The sequence below is a fragment of the Triturus cristatus genome, chromosome 5_2, assembly GCF_964204655.1.
Source record: "Triturus cristatus chromosome 5_2, aTriCri1.1, whole genome shotgun sequence".
Lineage (NCBI taxonomy): Eukaryota > Metazoa > Chordata > Amphibia > Caudata > Salamandridae > Triturus > Triturus cristatus.
The window spans coordinates 18,162,878-18,181,354 of record NC_140588.1 but is presented as its reverse complement, the minus strand read 5'-3'; positions in this window follow the sequence as shown (position 1 = coordinate 18,181,354).

Below are 18,477 nucleotides of genomic sequence, written 5' to 3'. Positions count from 1 at the left end.
GAGGAATCTAACTAACTAATGTTTCTTACAGATACATCGTTACCGAAGGTAAGTAACTTGTTCTTTCCTCCCGTGCCATTCATCATGCCTCAATGGGACTTGAATCTCGTTTTGACCTATCTGATGTGTGCTCCTTTCGAGCCCCTTCATACCTGTCCTTTGCGTCTTCTCACTCTCAAGACGGCTTTCCCGGTAGCTATCACCTCTGCCAGAAGAGTGAGTGAGCTCCAGGCTCTTTCTTCCAAACCTCCTTTCCTTTCTGTTCATCCGGACAAGGTGGTTTTGAGGACCCGTCCTTCTTTCTTGCCAAAGATTGTCACGCCCATCCACATCGGACAGACCATCACTTTGCCCACCTTCTTTCCGCATCCTTCATGGGAGGAGGAGAGGCTCCATCATTTGGACCCGAAACGTGCACTTGCGTTCTATCTGAAGCATACACAGCAGTTCCGGGTGGATGACCAGCTCTATGTTGGCTATGTGGGCGCCAAAAAGGGTCGGGCCATGCACAAATGAACCATCTTGCGGTGGGTCGTTCTGTGCATCAAAGCATGTTACTCCTTGGCTAAGAAGGAGCCTCCTGTGGGGCTACGTGCCCATTCTACCAGGGCAACTGCAGCCACTACTGCCTTGGGACGCGGCGTTCCCTTGCAGGACATTTGTCAGACAGCTACGTGGGCCTCGCTGCATACGTTTACCAAGCATTACTGCCTTGACAGTCAAGTCCGGAGAGACGGCTTCTTTGGCCGTTCTGTTCTGCGTGACTGTCTGGTGTAATTTGTTCGCAGACCCACCACCGGGGTTGGTATTGCTGGGGTATCTATTCTAAGGTAAGGAATGTATCACTAACTTGTCTCTTTCAGATGCACAAGTTACTACTTGTGTAACGATATATCTGTAAGAGACATAAGTTAGTGATAGATTCCTTACCGCCCCACCCATCCTCCCCCGTTCTGCGAACTGGTTACTAGATTTAAGGTCATCCCTCTTGGGGCCCTAGTTTTCTGCACCAATGGTCAGTATCTTGCATGGCTCTGCGTTCCTGGCGCGGAAAGTAGTGTACAGAGCTGACGTCAGCGCGCATGGGTGGCACCTAAGTACTCTCCGTGGCATCATCTCGGCGCTTACGACGCCAGTGATGGACGTGGAGCCGCACGACGCCACCTACTGACGCGCAGGGGTACTGCTAAGTCGTAACTTGTGCTTTGTTGCATTTTTCAAATTTTTCGCAAATTACCGACCAGTTTAATTGCTCAGTAATTTGTGGCCCCAAACAGCGAAATCGCTATTTAAAAGTGGTCCTCGCATTGCATTTAAGGAATCGCAAATTGCGATTTCTTAAATGCAATCGCAATTTAAAAAATCGCAATTAATTGCGATTTCTTAAATGCCTTAAGTGCCTTACACCTTGATGCATCGCACAAGCCCTTTTTGCGGGCGTAAACGGACGATTTTTGCGCATCGCACCATTTACGCTCGCAAAAAAGGTTGATGCATGTGCCTGTTAATCTCTCCAGGAGATAAATTGGGGTATTTAAATGTGCTGCAAGACGAAAAAGCGAAACAAGGCAAAACTTTAGGAACAATTAGTTTGACCAAAGCGGATGTTAACAGTATTTCGGTTTCGGGAAACTGATAAGAGAAGCAGGTGAGGAACAAGCATTGGTAAATGCGGGAAAATATGCCACAGCCAATAGAAATTGAGGAAAAGTAAGTGGCACACAATGGAACCAATGAAAATCGAGGAAAGAGAGGACGTGGGATGTAAGCCCCTATTAAGTTTGTATTAAAAACAACAGATTTGTCAAGCACAGTGCAAGTGCTGTGCAGGCGAAACCTAAAACTGGTTCTTGCTGATATTTAAAAAGAGAAGATCAGTTAAATCGCAGCCTTCATTTTGATAGTGTGCTACTGGTGTGGTCTAGATTTCAGCATTTACTACTTGCGGGTACTGATTTTTAACATAATAGTATTCAAATTGGTACTGTTTGGAGTACAGAGCTTGCAAAACAAAATATTTCCTGCAATTTTGTTCATTTGAAATTATTCCTTTTAGATTTCCAAATATCATTATAAATGTATCATTCCTATAATCTGGAAATAAGTGAGCAAAGACTTATGCAAAATTGGATACAATTAAAAAAAAAAAATTAAGTATAAAATTGTATCGTTTAAAAAAGTTTTGATTTCAGTATAGTGCCTGAAAATGTCACTTGTATTGCATATTTCACAATTGAATTGAATTGAAGGGGCATTTATAAAGCGCATGGCTACCCTAGAGCATCCCAGCGCTGTAGCAACTCCCAGAGCAAGTGGACGAATTACGGGAACAGAAAAGTTTTTAAACATTTGCGAAACAGAATGTAATTAGATTCAGATCGAATGGTCAATGGTAGGCCATTCCAAAGCTTTGCAGCATTGTAGCCAAAACATCGTCCTCCACTACGCATTCGTTTTACAGTTGGCACGAAGGCCAGGTGTTTATTTTCTGATCTCAAGGATCTAGTTGGACAATAAAACTTAATAAGAGATCGAACAACTGGGGGTCCCTTGTTAGAAAGTGCCTTGTGGGCAATGCACAAGGCTTTAAAGTGGATCCTTTGGGGAGCCGGCAGCCAGTGGAGTGATGCCAGAGAGGGTTTGGCAGAGATCCACCTGGCAGAATTGGTGAGAAGTCGTGCTGCACAGTTCTGAATAGCTTGAAGTCTGTTAATGGCGACCACAGGAGCTCCCAGATATAGAACATTCGCATAGTCTAGGCGTGACAGAATGAGCGCCTGGACCACTGTTCTCCTAACAGTAGATGGGAGAAAATGGAGAATCTTTCTTAACATTCTGAGCAATCCAAAGCAGCTAGCGGCTACCTTATTCGCTTGTTTCTTAAAGTTCAGATCATGGTCTATCCAAACTCCCAGACTCTTAATTTGTGTTTTTGGAATCGGGGGGGGGGGGGCAAGACAGTTAGGCCAGCAGGGGGCTATCGATGTTGGGGGGCAATTTCCAAGAAACATAAGTTCCGTCTTGTCCCCGTTAAGTTTTAGATAAGAAGCATCCATCCATTTTGATACTTCTTGCAAACACAGCATGAGATTAGGAGCAGACTTATTTTCTTGGCTGAGTGATACCACTAACTGGGTATCGTCTGCATACGTAACAATCTGAATTCCATGGGGAATTACCAGTTCGGCAAGGGAACTCATGTACACATTGAATAGAGTGGGGCTCAGGGACGAGCCCTGAGGGACCCCACAGCCAAGAAGTAATGGTTCGGAAGCGACATTCCCATCGAAGACCACAAATGAGCGGTCCTCTAGGTAGGACTGTAGCCACTTTAAAGCCAAATCAGTAATTCCAAGGCTTTTAATTCTTTGGATTAAAAGCTGATGGTTCACGGTATCGAAGGCTGCACTGAGATCGAGAAGAATCAATGCAGCACAGCCTCCATTATCCGTGATCCTTCTTAAACTTTCCGTCACAACTAGCAAAGCTGTTTCCATACTTTGTTGGGCTCTAAAGCCTGTCTGAGTTTGATGGAAGCAATTGTTAGTTTCCAAGAAGGACGAGATCGTACTATTAACATACTTCTCTGCCAGTTTGCCAATACCTGGCAGTAGTGAGATAGGGCGATAATTAGACAGTAACACAGGGTCCAGATTAGGTTTTTTCAGTAAGGCTCTGACCATAGCTTGTTTCCATAAGAGGGGAACAGAGCTTGAGTCTAGGGAGGTATTAATAACTTCAAGAACAGTTGGAGCAATGGTTTCTAAAACTCGGTTTAAAATCGAAGGGGGGGGGGCAACATCTGACGGAGCTCCAGATTTAACCTGGTTGAAAATGTTCTGAAGAGTAGTTAAATTTATAGGGGGAAAAAACTTGAGTTGCTTAATGACAGCGCGTACAGCGGGCATTACCTGTGATTCTAAGCCGATGGGAAATGATTGATAAATAGCCTGAATTTTTTCATTGAAGAATTTAGCAATTAAATTAGTGTTGGAAACTATCCTTATCATTGCTAGGGGGAGCGGGGGGGATAAATTGAGATTTGGCGATTTTAAAAATTTCACGGGGGCTATTTTCAGCTAAAAGAATGACTTTTTCATAGAAAGCAGATTTTGCTAATTTTATTTCATCTTTATAGCTTCTAATTGCGCTTCTATAGTCCTCCTTCCTATCAGCTGTCGGAGATTTCCTCAAACGACGTTCTAGCTCCTTGGAGTTTTGTCTTGGGGCACGTAACTTAGGTGTGTACCATAAGTTATGGCGACCCCCTCTTTTTTTATGAATAGCTTTTTTGGGTAAAACCATGTCCAATGAGGATTGTAGCCAGTTATTAAGTTGGTCATTAGCAATTGTTGGATTAGAGTCTAGTCTAGGAACAGTTTCTTCTAGATGCTTTGACCAAGAATCATATGACAGTTTTGCCCAAGGTCGTACTAACTTGGTACTTTTTTTACCCATAAATCAGCTCCTTGGATTGTCCATGAAAAGGGGATCAAAGAATGGTCTGACCAAGGAAGAGGGATTGGATCAGCCACCCTTAGATTGGAGATGTTCGAAAAAATGGAGTCAAGAGTATGTCCTTTATTATGGGTAGGGTTGTTACTCAGTTGTTTTAGGTCCAGTACTCCGAGACCTTCAGTCATCTCCACTACTAATGGGAGAAAAACCTCATCTAGGTGGAGATTAAAATCTCCCAGAAGTGTAAATTGCGGGAGCGAACTAGCCAGGTTTACAATATTGTCAAGAAGATGTTTACAAAAATTGCCTGCCGGGCCGGGGGGGGGGGGGGGTTGGGGGGGGGGCGGGCGGTAGACTAAAATGCCGGAGAACGTATTCACCTGAGATAAGCTAATCGTGAAGAAGATTTCGCAGTTAGGTAATGGACTAGATGTGGTACGACATTTAAGACTGTCTTTATAAATGATGGCTAGTCCCCCCACTCTGCCTGTGGTCCTGTCAAGCCTGGATATAGTGTAACCTGGAGGTAATGCTTGAACAATCCCTGGACCCCCCTCTTCATTCAGCCAAGTTTCTGTCAAGAAAAGTAAATCAGGCCTTTCGTCATCCAGCAGCAGGCAGATTTCATTTGCATGTTTGGTAAGAGACCGACAGTCTACAATAAACATTTTGACCTTGTTCGTGCTAATGGGTACCTCCGGTACGTCGGGATTCACATCTAGTTTATACTTGCATGCGACACACGGGTTCATATGTTTCTCAGGTTGCAAAGTATGGGCACACTGCAAAATCAGTTTGGGTCTTAGAGATTTAAGCTCTATGGTGGAGTATATCCGAGGATTACTGGCCGGATGAAGTACTGGGTTTTTAAAACCCAGCGGTGCAGGGGAACACACCCTAAGACTTCGAGTTCTTCCTGTTTCAGACCCACAGAAACACAGAGTCTTCTAGGTGAAGTCAAAGATCGTATTTATTGGCTGCAGACCAATTACAGGTATCCGAGAAGTACAACACAATGTATGTTCTCAGGAGACTGCTTAAACTTACAGAAACGGCCATCTCCTTATACAAAATATCATGCTTCAGGCACACATTCCTCGTTTTACGATATGGTCATTCATATGTATTCATTACAAACGAAAAGGCAGAGTCATGATGACCATCCCACATTCCAGTTCAGCCAGCCCACAATTATTTACCCAGCGAGGCTCAGATCCCTCGTCAGATATCAGCAGACCCCAATAAACACGGGCACCTCCTGTTGGTAAAACAAGCCATAAAGCAGGAAGAGTTAGGTGTGAAAGAGATTAGCCGGAGGCTTGTGTGCGATGAAAAGGCTTTATGGTGTGTCAAACCCTGATGCTAATCACAGGTGGCCGTAGGACGGGGAGCTCGTGGGACCGGACTGACCTGGGGCGGTGGAGCCAAATCGCATAGGTCACAGAGAAGTCAATAGAAGGCACATGTGTTCTGAAGGCCTGTGCTTGTCCTTGATGTGTAGCCTATGTGAGGGCAACCATAAGATGGCCACCGTTCCAAGATGGAACCCACGAAGTCAATGTGTAATATCGTATACAAGGTGCATTTATGGATGAAACGTTATGCAAAACACTTGTACATACTGCATTGGCCATTCGCGGTTCGCTGATACCGGAATAGACAGGGTAGGGCCCTGCCTCCTACGCGGTCCCAAATTTTAAAGTACCACAGACCCTCCTTTTGCCCTTACATAGGCAATAACTCTACTCATATTAATCCGAGTCCAGGTCTATATTCATAAGGTCATGGAGATGTTGCTGTAGCATCATCCTATTACTTAGCTCGTCCCTCGATACAGGTTTCCTTACACATAATGTAGCACAGAGGCCACATATCGCGGGAGCACACTGTACACACAGACAGAACAGGAAAAGAATGGCTAAGATCATTCCAATGACCATCAGAATCTTCCAACCCCAGGCAGATATCAGTTCCCAGAACCACCCCATCAGTGACCAATCTCCTTTATCCACGTGAATAGATTCAGATATTTTATGCAGTTTGGAGATGGCTTGATAAACTGTTGGAGCGTTATCTGGTATGAAAATGCAACAGCTAGATTGGATGACCTTACTTACCCCACCACGGTCTGCAAGTATGACGTCTAGAACCATACGGTTCTGCAAAGTCATGAGGCGGTCCGCTTGGAGCTCAGCTGTCAAATCACCAAGGGCACCAGCCGTTACATTAACAGTGGATTCAACCACACGAGTCAGTTGTCTCAGGTTCCTACTATTGACCATCGGTCCCCAAAACGGCAGGAAACCCAAAAAGAAGTCTCCCGCTTCCTGACCGGCAGTATCCTCCTGACTGAAAACGCCTCTCACAACTCTGGTCTTGTGATAATCAGAGGCAGCAGTAAATGTTGGCGGTAGCAAGTTTGCAATATAACGTGCCCGAGAAATCAGGGGGCAACCATGTATATGCCCGGTCATTGCAAACAAAATATGTACCCTTGGCAGCCAAAAACGCAGGGGAAAACTGTGATGGAAAAGTGTACGTTTCAGTACAGTCACTTTTCCCCAGTTGAGCTCTTGGATTCTGGCCATTACCTTGTAAACAGAACCGACCTCTGTGGGGTACGACCCAAATTGGGGATGAAATTTTCCGCTGCCTTTCACCCAGACTAATGCTATACCCCGTCGCGTTCCAACCTACATAAGCTCGCAATTCATCCTTGGGAATAGATGAGTATGCGTCGATATCTCTGCTCATATCAGCAACTCCTTTTATTAAGGCCTTATTGTTCATGCTAGGTCTGATGGAACGCGGTTGTCGCGGGGAGTAGGCATCTAATGCAAAAAGAAACCAGGTCTGGAATGCCCAGGACGATCCATTATAGCTAAACGGCAGCACTAGATATGGGATACCCTTATTAATGGTATGTGGCATTAAACCACACACCCGGCAATTGGTTGTATTCATAACTAGCTGGTGCTGGTGTAGGAGTTGAATAAACGAGTTGTTTACGAACTCAGATCGTCTAGCTTGTTCGTGTTCAGGCAGAGGGTGGAAAGAGTGTAAGGAGACAGTAGGAGGAGGTATAGGCTGTACAGTGGGTGCAAATGGCACTTGAGAGGAGAAGAATACATAACCTACAGTAAACACCATCATACTGAATAATATAAACAGACATAATAATACAAAACGTTTGCTTTTCATTATTCTACATATTTTCGTCTTAAAGTTCATTTCCTCAGCGGGTCTCTCCATCTTGAAAAACTCCATCCTCTAATCGTGCCGCTCACGGCGGGTGAGTATCTTCTGCTAAGGAGTACGCCTGTCAGTCCAGGGAACGCCCCAGACCAACCAGAACCGTTGACCTAATGTCTTCGGCCTGTACCCCGAAGTCTTAGCACCCCGACCCTGCGGCTGAGCCCGGATGGTGGTTCGAAAAATCAAAATCAAAAAATCCTTCAGATGGGAGAGCTATAATATCAAAAAAAATAGTAGGGGAAGGGAATTTTTATTTGTCCATAGGCCTTGGTCTCAAGTTATAGCGGTTTCTGCCAGGTACTGTTTGGTCTTGAAACAAGAGTTCAGGCTCTGTGGTGTCCAATCGAGTTGACGGTGGCACAGCTTCCTGCAAAATATCGTCGCTTTCTCGTTCTGAAGTTGTTCCCTTTACACGTGCATCACTAAATGGCACAAAACGGGGGACAGTGTCAGTTTCAGAATCAGCAATACCCTCCTGGACCCACCGGTCCTATGGTAGGGGCAAAGGGATCCGTTTGCAGTGGGCGCCGTGTATCCAATTCTTTTTCCCTTTCACTCGAACCGCTGATCTTGTTGATAGAAGTACGAGGTGAGGGCCGATCCAACGGGGCTCATCGTTGTTTTTTCGCTGAAAGTTTTTTATAAGCACCCATGAGCCAGGGTCGATAGGGTGTCCTGGAGCTTCAGAGGCCTGGGGCAGAGTATCGTGCATCTGTTGGTGTAAAACACGCAATTTAGCCGTCAATTCATACAGATAGTCAAGCAGTACTGGATGTTCGATTTCACTGAATTTGGACGGTCTTGGTACACCCCATATGTTGGCTGGCCGGCCAAAAATGATCTCATAGGGACTAAGTCCCACTCGTGAATGCACAGTCATTCTTGTTGATAGGAGTGCTAGAGGCAGAGCGTCAGGCCATTTAAGACCGGAGCGCGCCTGGATTTTGGCCAATTTAAGTTTCAGAGTGCCATTGTAGCACTCTACTAATCCAGCTGATTGGGGGTGATTTGCGGCGTGGAACTTCTGCTTTATGCCCAGTCCCTCACACACATTCTTCATCACTCGACCCACAAATTCACTCCCATTATCACTCCACACCATTCTTGGCATTCCAAACCTAGGGAAAAATGTTTTCACAAGGGCTTTGGCTGTGGATAAAGCAGTGTTGTCTTTTAGGGGATATGCTTCAATCCATTTTGAAAAAAGCGCGAACAACAACCAGTACATATTTCAAATTGTTGCACCGTTCCATGTGGATACAATCTAGCTGCAGAACCTCAAATGGATATGATGGAGGTGCAAAATGACCAGCTGGAGTTGGGGTTCCCCTACCAGGATTGTATTTCAAACATACCATACAATTCTTGACCACATTCTCTGCACACTTGGGAATTCCAGAGTTCTGCCATACTGGAGCCAACAACTTACAGATTCCTTTCACACTGATATGTGCCATTCCATGTGCCATCGTAACCAATGGAAGCACATATGCATCAGGTAACAACCATCGCCGATGTTCTGACAAATCAACCCAACAACCATTCTCATCCAATTTACCCTTACTTTCTCTCCACTTGCTCAACTCTTTCTCTGTGGCTTCAGCTTGAAGGGACTTCACGCTCTCTATCATGTCTTCACACATTCCAACATCACCAACCCATCTTGCAGGGCCTGTGACCTACATTCGAGTTTTCACATCTTTTGCTGTTTCTTTTGCGATTTCGTCAGCAAATGCATTACCACGACCAACATCATCAGTGACCTTCTTGTGTGCACTGCATTTCATAATCGCAACTTGTAACGGTAAGGTCAGTGACTCAAGGAGATCATTCACCAACTGACCATTCTGAATTTTAGCTCCATGCGAAGTCAGGAACCCACGTTCTTTCCATAATCGCCCAAAACTATGGGCCACGCCAAAGGCGTACTGACTGTCAGTATATATGTTCACTTTCATTCCTTCAGACAACATGCATGCTCTTGTAAGGGCAATTAATTCTGCTGCTTGAGCCGAATTATGTGGTATGCGTGCAGTCTCGACAATCGTGTGCAAAGTCGTGATAGCATATGCAGCAGTCGTATCACCATTCGGAAGCTTGAAGCACGAACCATCCACCCATAAGGTACCATCACACTCCGTTAGGGGAGTATCTTTAAGATCCACTCTCCCTTTCGTCTCTTCATCTGTTCTGAACAGACAATCATGCTGCTCAATCTCATCTATGTCTGCTGGAAGCGGCAGTAATGTAGCTGGATTCAACGTGTTGCATCTCTTTATATGTATATGGTTTGCCAACAGTGTCAATTCATACCCTGACAATCGAGCACTAGTTAAGTGCTGTGTCTTGGTCCGGTTTAACAATGTGTCCACAGCATGTGGAACCATTACAATCAATGTGTTATTCATCAATAGTCCAGCAGACTGTCGAATTGACACAGCTGCTGCGGCTGTAGCTCTCAAACAACTTGGCAATGCCCTCGCTACAGGGTCCAAAGTTGACGAAAAATATGCGCATGGACGCGGTCTGTCGCCAAAAGGCTGTGTTAACACTGATAATGCGCAACTGTCCTTTTCATGAACATACAATGTAAAAGGTTTGCTGTAGTCGGGGGTACCCAACACAGGAGCTGAACATAATGCATCACGTAATTCCCAAAAACTTTTCTGACACTCTTCAGACCATGGGACAGGATTTGGTGTATTTTTACAGGTTAATGCTAACAAAGGTTTTGCCAGCAAAGAAAAACTCGGGATCCAGTGCCTACAGTATGAAGTAATGCCCAAGAAAGCACGCACTTCTCTCTGTGTTCTTGGCACGCTCAATTGTGCAATGGCTTGAATTCTTTCTGGGGTCAGTTTCCTTCCCTCCTTCGACAAGAGATGACCTAAGTAGGTCACTTCTTGTCGACAATATTGTAGTTTTGAGCGAGACACTTTGTGATGAAAGGCAGACAAATGACGCAACAATGACAATGTAGCTTCTTCACAAATCTTTTCAGTATCCGCGGCGATTAGCAAATTGACAACGTACTGAATGAGGGTAGCACCACTAGGTAGAACAAGTGCATCAAGCTACGCTTTTAAAGCTTGACTGTATATTGATGGACTTTCACAGTAGCCCTGTGGAGCGCGTTTAAAACGGAAGCTTCGACCTCCTAAACTGAAGCCAAAAATGTCCCTGCTCTCCTCTGCAATTGGGATGTTAAAGAAAGCATTCTTTAAATCGATTACTGAGAACCATGCAGCGGAGGCTGGAATCATAGTTAACAAGGCAGTTATATCAGGGACAACTGGAAACTGTGGTACAACAATCTTATTTACCTCTCTAAGATCAATCACAAATCTGTAAACAGGTGGCTGTGAAGGGTCCGTACGTTTTAAAACAGGTAAAACAGGACTATATGCAAACGTTGCCTCTTGTCTCTTCAATTACACCCTTTTTAATCAAATCACTGATAATTGCTAACAACACTTTCTGACCTTCATTGGAGATCTTGTACTGGGGAATGCGTGGCAATCTGACATTGGCCTTTAAAGTGATCACATATGGCGGTATTTCCAAGAGACCCACGTCATTGGGACCAATAGCCCAAAGGACATCCGGAAGGGATGACAATTCAGGTGGCAATGTATTCTTCGACAAGTACATTGGGGAAATCACTTCCTTACCCAATGTAAGTTGTACTCCTGAGGGAGAACAATATAGTGTTGCATGCAATCTTTTTAACAAATCCAACCCTAATAGATTTTCACCACAACCTGTCGTTAGGATGAGGGGTGCTTTTAGCTCACAAGGTCCAACAGAAAGGGGCATAGGACTAGAAATCGGGTTCCTAACTGGGGCGCCAGAAAAACCTACTGAAACATTCATTTCGCCAGACAAAGGCGCGCCAGGGAGTTTTGAATGCATAATGGAACTCTTTGCAGCACCAGTATCCAGCAGAAAGGGCTCTGACACACCCGCTGTGGTCACCTTAACATACGGTCCACTCTGATCCACTGGCACTGAAACGACTCCCTCTCTCTGTCTATGGCTGTCCTAGTAATCATTACCTTCCACATTGTCGTCTTCTGCATAATAGTCATTATTATAGTACTGAGCTGTATTACCAGTTGCATTGGCTTGCTGATCAAAGCTATTTATCGTATTTTGAGGCGGAAGAGGACGTGTGTTCTGGGGAACATTTCCACGCCCTCTACCTCTAGGAGCTTTTTTGACCACCTCTACCTCTTGCGCCATACGCATTATTAGTACGCTGCAACAATCTAGGACAACTATACTTAAAATGACCTTCTTCTTTACAATACGAACATTGATTGGGACCTAAGGGAACACGCGGTTGGGAATACTCGAACCTTTGCATGTTTCTCTGAAACTGTTGAGGTTGCTGATAATTACTCTGGCCACCACGCGGTGGGTAGGCCTGTTGTAACAGAACCTTCGTCTTCAATTCTTTCGTTTTCTTGTCTGCTCTATCCTTCTCATCTTTATCCCTATTTTCGTAATACTGTGCAGTCGCCAGTATTTGCGCTGAAGAGGAAACAGCCCAAGAACTCTCTGAATCTTTTAATTTCTTACACAACTCGGGAAGCAGATTATGCACAAATTTATCGACAAACAACCGTTGGCCACCTTCAGTACTCATATCTTGACCACTGTGGTCGACAAATGTTTCTTCAAACCTAGTGAAGAAATCAGACACCGTTTCATCTTTCTTCTGTTTGCATGCCGATAGTTTATCCCAATTCACACGCATCGCGGGCATTAAAGTTTTCATGTAGGTAATAATTCTACCCGGGAGTTCTGCTACTAGGGGCTCAGGTTTTGCACCACCAACTTGCCTAGTGTCTGCGGCAATGATATTAGCCCATGTGTTACCCAATTCTGCAGCGTGATCTACATTACGAATGGATCCCCATAAAGGCTGTGGAACAACATTCCCGAACAACATATCTATATCAGCTAGATTCATGACACACGATTCTGCAGTCTGTGATAACTCCTTATAATATCCTGCAGGGTTTTTACGGGGGTCAGGCAATGTCTGCTTAAGCGCTAACACTTCCGATCGCTTCCATGGGACATGTACTCAGACACGCTGAAAATGTGGCAAAACAGGTGGAACAGCATTAGCATCACCAGGTCTCCAAACTGGAGGGACCTCATGCGTTGGATATTGGCGCGCTTTTACCTTTTTCCCCACAGGGAATTCCTGTTCGAACAATGATTGTTGACAATCATCATTCCTGAAGGACAGTAAAGTCGCAACTGCTTTATCTACATCGGGACCCACAATTGTACCGTTTCCAAAATCAAATCGCACTCGACACAACTCCTGCGGGTTTGAGTTCGTACCGTGATCTTCCAATTCCTCACAGAGGAATTCACACATTTTCTCAAACACATACCTCTGTTTTGGGGCTTCCCATTGGTGAAAAACGTTAACAACTGACTCCACATCATAGAGTGAAGAAAAAACAATCCACCTACGTGCCATATGGTCTAATACCTCTTTCTCTCCGGAATCAGGCAGCTGACTACGCAACTGCTTACGTTGTAAACCAGGGGTCATACTAGATGACCCAAAGAGAGGCGACATTAAACTAGTAACTACACTAGCTATTCGTTGTCGTGCAGAAGGAGAAGCTGAGGCAAGAAAAACGGGTGCAGACACAGATACAGGGGTAGCAGTAGGTAGGGCACCAAGAGAGGCAGCTGATGTGCTTGGAAAAGTCGCAAGGGGCGCAGAAGGGGTAGGTAGCAAAATCGGCGGCCCTTGGGGCGGCTGTGCTACCGGGACAGGAGCTGGCTGGGGAGGAGCTGGCGGCTGCGGGAAAGCTTGCGGCAAATTAACTGCAGGCTGTGCATTTAGAGGTTGTGGAGGTGCCGTAGCATTTTGCGCATACGGGGGTGGCGAACTTAGCAAATGGGACATTAGGGAATCTTTTTCTTTCTCTTTTGACTCATCCTGTGGAAGGGGTGACAAAACTGGGTAACATTTATCGATCCCTAGTTTGCGCTGTCTATGTAAATGCTCATTCATTTGTTCCTCCTTATTATCTTTAAATTGTACAGCTGCTGGCATCATTGACATACCTTTTTCTCTGTTATTCCTTTTTGCTAGCTTAATTTCCTTCTGTTTGGCTTCCTTTCGCCATAGGCGGAAAGAATCAAACATCGCCGGCCGGGCTTTCTTTTTAAATAATTGAACTTCCAAATTATCTAAGATATCTGTATCGAAACTACCATATTGGGGCCATTTTAAAACACCGTCCTTTCTGGTGTATCGGATCCACACTTCATTATATGCAATGGGGCCCACGCCATGTTTTACATAAAGCTCATAAGTTGGAGTTCCAATTGGAGGAACCGGACACGAATCCTCTAATTGGGAATCCCTTTTACAACCCAAACAAAACAAACTTCCAAATATACTAGAACCAGGCATCTTCGCTCACTAGTCTAGTTTCAAACTTCAAAGGATTATCGAATACGATAATCTCGTGAATACACGAGTCCTCTGGCTTTGGCACTTGCAAGTTCCAAATCAAAGCGATCCCGAAGGATACCAAACAAACTGGGAGACGCTCCACTTATACTTAACTGAGGTATCGATGATCGATGGCGTCACCAGAAGACTCTCTCGATTGTTTCGCTCTACCAAATCGTCAAGGGTCCAAAACAGGGCGATTAATCAGGGCAGCAGTCCTTCGTAGCCGTCGGGACGCGGAGAACCTCGCAGAAAAGACTTTCGGACCACGTCGACATGCAGGGGTCGATGAAGTGGCGGCCTTCCTCCGGAATTTCCACACGAAGCTCCTCACGAACCTCTGGCTTGGACCGATACCGCTGAAATCGCCCCGAGTTGGGTGCCAACTGAAGTACTGGGTTTTTAAAACCCAGCGGTGCAGGGGAACACACCCTAAGACTTCGAGTTCTTCCTGTTTCAGACCCACAGAAACACAGAGTCTTCTAGGTGAAGTCAAAGATCGTATTTATTGGCTGCAGACCAATTACAGGTATCCGAGAAGTACAACACAATGTATGTTCTCAGGAGACTGCTTAAACTTACAGAAACGGCCTTCTCCTTATATACAAAATATCATGCTTCAGGCACACATTCCTCGTTTTACGATGTGGTCATTCATATGTATTCATTACAAACGAAAAGGCAGAGTCATGATGACCATCCCACATTCCAGTTCAGCCAGCCCACAATTATTTACCCAGCGAGGCTCAGATCCCTCGTCAGATATCAGCAGACCCCAATAAACACGGGCACCTCCTGTTGGTAAAACAAGCCATAAAGCAGGAAGAGTTAGGTGTGAAAGAGATTAGCCGGAGGCTTGTGTGCGATGAAAAGGCTTTATGGTGTGTCAAACCCTGATGCTAATCACAGGTGGCCGTAGGACGGGGAGCTCGTGGGACCGGACTGACCTGGGGCGGTGGAGCCAAATCGCATAGGTCACAGAGAAGTCAATAGAAGGCACATGTGTTCTGAAGGCCTGTGCTTGTCCTTGATGTGTAGCCTATGTGAGGGCAACCATAAGATGGCCACCGTTCCAAGATGGAACCCACAAAGTCAATGTGTAATATCGTATACAAGGTGCATTTATCGATGAAACGTTATGCAAAACACTTGTACATAGTGCATTGGCCATTCGCGGTTCGCTGATACCGGAATAGGCAGGGTAGGGCCCTGCCTCCTACGCGGTCCCAAATTTTAAAGTACCACACGGAGTCCCAGGGATTTTGGCCCCTGGGCCCAGCCAGGCGCAGACGGGCTTGCCTTAGGCGCGCCCGCTGCGCAGTCGCGTCATCAGTCCTGAAATAGCTGAGAGGACGTGACGTACGCGTTGGCGGCGGCAAGAACTAGAACGCTGCCCTTACTATTGGGAGCGTAAAAAGTGGCGAGTGCTATGTGCAAAAAGTAGATCAGCGGTTTAAAATTAATAAAATTCCCCCAAGGAGCATTGAACACAGCTCCTGCGCCCCACACACAAATACAGTACAATACAAAACAATGTCTTTCAATGCATAACCTAACTCTGCTTTGTCCAAACACCCTCCACTTCTTTAGTAAGTGAGAATCGTTTTATTCCATCTTCCAAATCATTTGGTTAAAAAAAATCCCCAAGATGTAGTGAAATAGAGTCTCCTTAGAGTGGAATTATAAATATGGAAACAGCACACATAATTAAGCACCCAGGCCAGAAAGCATGGGAACGTCACACATTACCACCCAGGCTGACAGAAGGCATGGAAATGTCTCAAATGGCATGGCACCTTGGCCAGAAAGCATGAAAAATTAACACAAAGGCCCTGACCTTGACATGACACATCTTTAAATAGCCTACTTAAGTGGGTGGCACAATAAGTGTTGCAGGCCCACTAGCAGCATTTAATGTACAGTCCCTGGGTACATGTAGAACCACTTTTCTAGGGACTTACAAGTAAATTAAAATTGCCAATTCGGTGTAAGCCAATTTTACCATGTTTGAAAGGAAAGAGCGCAAGCACTTTAGCACTGGTTAGCGGCGGTAAAGTGCCCTTGGGTACTCGTGGTGGCACTGACGTTGTTGGTTTCTACCCCTGCACCAGGGGTAATGAAGAAGGCAGGAGCCGTAAAGAAACTAAGGAGGGTTTTAAAGGGCCTATTAGTGTGTGAAATGCCTCATACCTGACGACTTTAAAAACTTTTCTCTATAAGAGAGAGGAGGAGGAAGGGGCATAAACAAGGAGAGGTATGGCTAGCGAGTAGCCTGAGAGCCACACAACTTTCTCTCCCCTAAAACTCTAGCAAAAGCTTCAGAGGCTACCACTAATTTCCTAGGGAGTTTGCAACCCCCTTTATGGACGTCAGCAATGCAGAGCCTACACACAAGCTGGATGGCTGCTCTGTGCAAGGGTTTCCAGCTCACCTTGTCTAGCACTATGATAACCACTCTTGCCGACCATGTGAAGGGAGCCAATAGTGTGACACACGCTCACACCGTGTGAGGTAGCAGTTCTAGCTTCCACATCTGATCTTGCCCTTGCTGCCCCTGGGCCCTTAGGAGCAAGTAGGAGGCTGTTGAAGGGCTTGGGCTGGGATCAGAGATAAACTCTGTGATGTCATCAGAGGATTGGTGATGTAATTTGCCTAACACTGTGCCTTCTGTAGAGAACTCTGTGCAGCAAATTTGTTACAGATTGGAATTGATGAAAGGCAGACCCAGCCTTTTCAGCTTTCTGAGGCCAAAAAACACGAATACTATTCAGCTGGCTATTCGGTTCCTTAGACATTGAATTAGAAACATCATAGAACACACAGGAATTGGGTATTATGAAACAGCAAGTCTCTTTTGAAAACTTCTATCAGATTACACACTGGGAACTGCAGTTGCCGTCACTGTGGCCCGATTGCATCTTTTAGAAGTGAACCATCCGCTGAACAGTGAACACACAAGTGCGCATTTTAACAGCGCAAACTCCTTTCTTGTGAAATACGGACTGAAATCCGAACAATTTTAAAAAAAAATGTAGGTCACGAATCAACTGAGCCAGCATCAAGGGCACGCACTGAGGGCTCCTAGAAATGTACACGTTAGCCTAAGCGGCAAGTGCCAGTGGCAACACCAGTGGCCAGTGGAAAACAAAACAAAAGGACTCACTCATGTAAAAAAGAAAGAAAAAAACACCAGAAAGCCCTGTTGTCTGCCTAAAATATATTTTTCAGCACAAGCACAGCACAAGCCCTAAAATATATTTCAAGCAGACTTGCTAACCACAACCTTTGCCCCAGTTACAGCCCCCAAGAGTCAAGCAGCACAGCGCCACCAAAGGGAGCACACGACATGTATCCTGCCTGCTGGCTCTGAACATTTCAGCTGGCCTGGCCCTGCTCGGAGTCTGACACACACACGAACAACAGACAACATTTGACCCTGATGAAAAATAAACCCATTTTTACAGAATCTGACCTAAGCTCATCAAGGTTTGAATTCAGTGCTGCACTGCTGGGGGCAATGGGGGGCCCGTGGGCCGTGGCAGGAGGAACCAAAGAAGGCAGGCCTGCTCACAAATAAATCCGCACTCAAGGTCCAGGGCTCTAGTGCGCTGTGTGCAGAACTGGGCTGGGGATTAAACAAAAAGGTATAGGCCAAGGCCGGGCCTTATTTGAGTGTTAACATGCATTTCCCGCCTCGAATCTCTGTTAACAGATCACCATCTGCTTTCATTTCATTTTGTCTACTCCCATTCTGCTTTTTTGCCTATTTTAACGGGCCACCCAAGGAAAAGGAAAAAATACGGTTTTATTTATCCAGTCCGCATCACTAACCCGCCCCAACCGTACACAGCCATTTAAGAATGCTGTTTTGTTTTGTTGAAGTCTGATGGGCATCTGACACCTATCTTGACGTCATTTCCTGGACAGCGCCTTTAAATTTGCTGTTCCCCAGTGGATGGCTATCATTGTTGTGTCAAAGGAGAGGATGTGGCGTAACAGCCAGAGTTGCCGACTTTGGAGCTGGGGAACCGGGTTCGAGCCTCTGCGTCAGCTCAACATTCTGTGATTCTGGGCAAATCACTTAATCTCCCCGTGCCTACCAAAAATGAATGTGTTTCCTTGTAATGTGACTGGTGCTCAAGTAAAGGGCTCCAATACATTCGGGATGCAAAAAATAAAATTAAAAAAACAAGTAACAGACTTCCTGCTCTTTCGAAGAATTCCTGTGAAGCAGAAGGTTATACGATACCATTTAGAAGCTGATAGTGTCA